Source organism: Mustela nigripes, chromosome 2, assembly GCF_022355385.1.
Source record: "Mustela nigripes isolate SB6536 chromosome 2, MUSNIG.SB6536, whole genome shotgun sequence".
In the NCBI taxonomy this organism is placed as follows: domain Eukaryota; kingdom Metazoa; phylum Chordata; class Mammalia; order Carnivora; family Mustelidae; genus Mustela; species Mustela nigripes.
Window position 1 is genome coordinate 35,349,851 of NC_081558.1, and position 5,903 is coordinate 35,355,753.

The window sequence follows — 5,903 nt, forward strand, 5'->3', positions numbered from 1 at the left end:
CAAAAGAAGGAAAATATGCCATGAGGGTAGATCAAATATATCTGTTGCCCATGAAGGAGGTCATAATATCACTAGAGAATGAGGTCAGGAAGAATTAATGCCATGAATACCAAAACTTTCCTTGTGATCCTTGGTTTAAGTAGCTCTTCTAAGTTGTGGATAGGATCCTAAAGATTCAGATTTCTCTCCAAATCTACTTTAGAATCTTCATAAAATTTTCATCTGTCACCTCCCTTTTGTTTTATGAAAATGTGTGTCATCCTTGCCCATGGGTCATGTTAATGTTCTCTGTACCATTCCAATTTTGGTGTATGTGCTGCTGAAGTGAACACACACATACACACACCCTTTGTTTAAAAACTATCTTTTTTTCAGGGCATGAGCCTTCAAGACACATTTTTTAAAAAAGGTATTATTATTCAGTTTTATTTCTTCTACTTTGTTTAGCCATGTACATCAAAGCAATATTAACCCATTGCTAATATACTCTGTTCTAGCAAAGTTACTGGGTAGGTAAGTTTGGGAGCCTAGGCTGGAAATGTAACCACTTCTCATAAGTATTTTTTTAATGGAAAAATGAATTTCTTGTTCAAATGAACCATTGGAATACAATTCATTTGCAAACACATACTGCTGAGAAATCTAGCAGATGCATCAATGAACTTTAATTACATGGGATCATTTGATTAACTTAGTCTTCCTTCTCTGTTCCAATAACCAGGTATTTTCCTGGAGCAAAGTTAGAGCAGCTATGATTATTTAATGTGAACTGGGGCAATCGTATTTATTTGGATAGATGACCTAGGTATAACCATGCCTTAAAGAGAACTCACTTCCCTTCCTGGTGAGCATAGGAGGAGATTAGGAAGGTACTCTCATGTTCAGTGAATTTATCAGAAAATCTTGTTTCCAAACAGATAATAAGATTTTAATGACTCTTAAGATAGGCACAATTTTCGAGCTGATGGTTTTGGAGAAGCCCTTTAAAGGATGTAATTCTTGGAAGAGAACTTCCCAGGGGTTCAGAAAAACAGTGTTTGTATTGGTCACCCTTGTGGGCTACCTTTGGTTTCCAGACTTATAAGACTGATAGCTGGAATGTTAAACTACATTTCAACTTTTTGGAGAGACTTCATTGATCCATTGATCCATTCATTCAATAAGTATACCCATACCCAGATACAGGATTCTGAAAGATGAGGCCACCGAGGCCATGGGTCCCCAACACTTATGTTTAAAGGAAACTTGACTTTTGACACCTGATCAGCTAAACATGCCAGTAGGGAGTCGCATGAAGCCTCATCACCACGATGAGCCCAGCTGAAATCTGAGGGATTCTGGAATTGCTAAGTCAGTGGTTGAAAGTGTGTCCTCAATCTGAATCTATAAGTTACTTGATTCCAAGGGAAGATCTCAGGATGTGGCATAGATGTTTTGGTGGGAAAATATGGAAATAAATAAGGATGAGTCTCAGGAATCTATAGTCTGATGGGGAGATTGATGTAGAAAAATTCGTTTGATAGCAGAGAAAAACAGTTGCTGTTCTGAGAGTATAAGCTTTGGGCCAAGGAAGGATTCATGAGCCCTGTGCCCTGCATTCTTGACCTTGTCTGTAAGCTGGACAGACTTTGGCTCCTACCACCTCTGTGATGAGTATCTTATTCTGTAGGGTTCTAAACAAGGAGAGCCCCCTTAACCCAGAGACTCACAAAATGGCTAATGGAAACTCTAGGTCAAAAAAAAATGCCCAAGAGTTTTATTAAGTACTTAGGTCCAAACAATTTCGAATGTTTAACATATATATGTAGCTGTTTGAAACAACTAATAATAGCTGTTTGAAAAAATACATGTACACTGAAAAAAATTATTTACTTCATTTTTAAATAACCATGGTTATTTACTGATAGATGGGTGTGCCGTTCAGTACTACGCCATTTCTGAAACCTTGGTGCCTAATAGAACACTGCCACCCTTATTTCCTGTTCCATGGTGAGTTTTGCCTGGCACTAGCTTTGTATCAGAGCAGCTGCTGAAACTCAACTTTGCAAAAGCAGGGTGTCCTCAGAAGGAGCTGAAGTTAATGCTGAAGCCATGAACTACCACAGCTACAAATTCATGCCATGGTGACAGATCTCAAGGGTCTCTGTGTTTCTTTTACAAATATGAAACACCTTGTGGTGCTCTTGTGCAAACAGCTCTAGTGTCCGCACAGTCTGAGAACTCAGACCTTAGCTCTCTGTTCTCTTTCTCCTAGTGATATCCATGCCCTCCAGTCCCCAAGACTTATATCCATGTTTGGACAGGGAGCTTTCTGCTGAGTCAAAAATAGGGACTCAGAGAGTTGCCAGCAAACATCAGTTATGTTGGCTGGAACTACACTCATGGAGATGAACTATCAAATAGAGAGGATAAGAGAATACAATTATTACTTAAATTTAGAGTCAGTGTAGCTTGATATATTTGTTTTTCATGATTCAGAAGCACTTCCAAGTCTTGAGGTCCTCACCATGATTATTCATTAACATGGCTCTAGTGAGTTCATTGGGGTCCAGTTTATAGATTTATGTTATCAGAATGCCAGTTTTATATTAGCTGTGCTATGCAATATATTATTTCTCTAATTCCAATAATGTCAAATTGGTCTAGAGCTGCAGATGACTTTGGAATAACTATGTTTCTGGTGGCATTGAAAAAGAATGAGATGTAGGTTTGTGGGAACAAGAAATCTTTATGAAAATGGAGACCTAATAGATTTGCCACAATCTTTTTGGGGTGTGTGTGTGTGTGTGTGTTTCAGGACAGGATGCATGTAAAAGGATTGATGTTCATTTACTGATTTAAGTAAATCTTGCTCTGTGGTTCCCCACCCATGAAAATCCATAGCGTTTGTTGCGTTAGGGGAAAGGACAGGTACCATACAGAACAAAGACATCATTGCTGGGCTCTTAACTTCAGAGAGAGTATTCTGGAGTCCAAACAGCAATGGTTATACAACTTTAATAAGCATCAGAAGCAATTGAAGGATTGCTAAGAGAGAGAGTACTGGGCCTTATTAGAGAAACACATTCAGAGTTTCTGGCTCAATAATGTTGGGTAGGCCCCCAGAACCTGCATTTCTAATAACCTCCCAGGAGATGTTGATGCTGCTGATTTTCAGACCACACTTTGAAAACCACTGCCCTAGAGTGACAATAGTTCTTGAAAGTCAAATGTACTGAGAAAGATAGGGAATTTGTAAATTTCAGAGCTTTCATTTCTATATCGAAAGCAAAGCCCGGAGTTCTAAACCTGGAGTTTTAGCACAGATGTTAGTAGGAATCACCAGACAAGATGAGAAGTCCCTTCTGCTGATGCAGAAAAGTAACAAAGGATTGGGAAAGGAGACAAAACGACAATAAGGAGACAGAATGTTCTCACCCCTTTCCCTACCACCACTTTACAGAATGTAATTTAAATGGCATGAAATAACAATCATTATTTAATGTGGGGAAATTGAGCATTATCCAAAGACGGTGCCCATTTTCTTGCCTTGAGAGATGGTCAGACTGCTCATAAAAACTCTGCTATGGTGTTTCAGGGTTCCATCCTATCACTGTTAGATTTTTTCTATGCATAAAAATAGTCTAACTTCAGAATCCAAGGTACAGCCTCATGAAAAGTTCTGCATACATGGGCAGTGAATTCACTGGAGACTTTAAATAAGATATCATTTTACTGCTTATTGAGTCAGGGTTTTTCAAAGCACCAAAACCCACTACCTTTTCTTTTTTCTTTTTTTCCATAAACAGAAGGTGTATCAGGGCTTTTAATTGTTAACAATCTTCCTTTTGTTTCCCACTGAGGACAAAAAGTTATAGCCTTTTTGCAATGGGCACAGCCCTGTAATGGCATTCTCTCCTATTTGGATATGACAGATACCCTCCCAGGAACTAAACTCATTTCTGCACGATGTACTTGAGACTTGGAGAAGTAAACCACAATTTATCTCCTCTAAATAGCACTCCCCATTTCAGAGCATGAGGCAGATAACCTCAGTGTGAACTTTGCCTATGGATGTTTATCTGCAGCCTCCACGTAATATGGATTTATTCTGGTAATATACAGACCATTTTGCAGATAATGTCGAGAGCAAACATTTTATTACTGATTTCTTATAAATTACACATGGCTGTGTTTTAATGGATTTTCCTTCTAAGCCTCAGTCTCATAACATGAGTAGTTATACAGATTTTTATTATGATCTTGAATATTGACTTTTAATTATGCACTGGTTAACAAAACAAATAAGGCTGTCATTTCCATCAAGGGAGTGCTAAGGATGGAGGGTCTCTTTTGACATCCCTCCTGCCTTCCCATCCAGTACCACTTACTTTAACATCACCCACACCAGGCATAAAAATGTAAAAATCTCACATTACTTTAAGAAGACCCTGGAGCAGCTTTTAATTATGTTTATCGCAGAGGATACATGGCTTACAGTAATGATAATTGAAGGGCACCCTAATAATCATATTCAAGGGGAAAAAAGGCTGTTGATAGGGGTACATGAGACATTTCCATCTCCGTAGAAGACAGACTGGGAAAAAAAAAATACATTTAAATCGAAGCCAAGAAAGCAGACAATGGAATGTTCTTCCTGACCACAAGGTTTTCTGGAGAAACCAGTCATTAAAAAAATCCAAGAACTAAAGTCCCCTCTTTCTGATCCATTTCAGTTCTTAAGATAGCTTTATAGAAGATGCAACATCTGTCAGCAATTGCCCAAGAGTCCTGCAAATCTGAAGTTAGCATCTAGCAATGGTGACCCCTCTAACACTGCTCTCATTCGAAGACTCAGTGAGCTCATCCTTGGAGATAAGAAGAGGTGGTGAGGCTCTTCTATCAGATGTAATATTTTTAGATTCTGTTTCTAAGTATGAAGAGGGTTAAAGGCTTTTGAATTTCTTTCCTCTCTATTCAGGCAAGAAAATAGGTCAAGAGCTCAGTAAGACCAAGGAGATCAGTGGTTTATTTCTGTATGGCAGTTAGCATGCTCCTTAACCCTCTCTCGCAAGAATATCCTGAAATATATCCTGTGAGGAAATATTCGTGGTGAAGACAACGTCAGGACATGAGGGTCTAAATGAGTATTGGTTGTTTAATAAATCTGAGTAGGAGATATGAGAGAGAGAATGGTAAATGACATTTTGGTAATGGTATGGTTAGAATCAAATCAGGTTAATGTATTTTATTGAGAAAATTTTATATAGAAAATCAGAGTAAGCAAAATCCTCAGAAATGAAATTCCATCCATTCTATAAAAGTAATGGGGTAACTGAATAGCTTGGCTTTTGTGGGCCTTCTGAATAAGAGTATCAGAAGTGAGAAGTAAAGCCAGTACAAAGGTGTTTCCACTACATTATACTCTTTTGAGATGTCAATTCTTTCCGCAACCTATCTGGAAAAGTCTAGAGCTTTTTGTTTGTTTGTTTGTTTGTTTTGTTTTTTGTATTTCATTCCCACATATAGCAACAGCAGCCAAGACCCTAAGCCAGTTATTTTGTTCAATTGGGGAAAAATAAAAACTACTTTAACATTTTACCTCATATTAAAAATTCTCCCATTATTTCTGGGGCCACCCATGCCAGCTTGGCAAATGAAGTAATGAAGATTGTGTTACTTAAAAGATTTTTCACTACAGAAAATAGTTTTGTCACTGTTATAAAGTCACACTTTCACAGACTATAGCTAACAAGAAAATCTGTTGCTGGAAATACATATCAACCACTCCACGAGTCCGTGGGCGTCCTTCAGTCCTTGTATCAGTTGACTGTTTTCCTGACTTGGTTGAAATGGAATGAAATGTTCATCATATTGAGAAAGATTGGGAGTCCATGGTCACTCTGAATAATGGAAAATGTACA

The 5,903-nt window shown here is 38.1% G+C and overlaps 1 pseudogene; it reads right to left on the bottom strand.

Moving 5' to 3' along the window:
• Positions 1-209: 209 nt before the first annotated feature.
• On the bottom strand, positions 210-332 carry LOC132012709 (U6 spliceosomal RNA; annotated as a pseudogene).
• Positions 333-5,903: the final 5,571 nt, after the last annotated feature.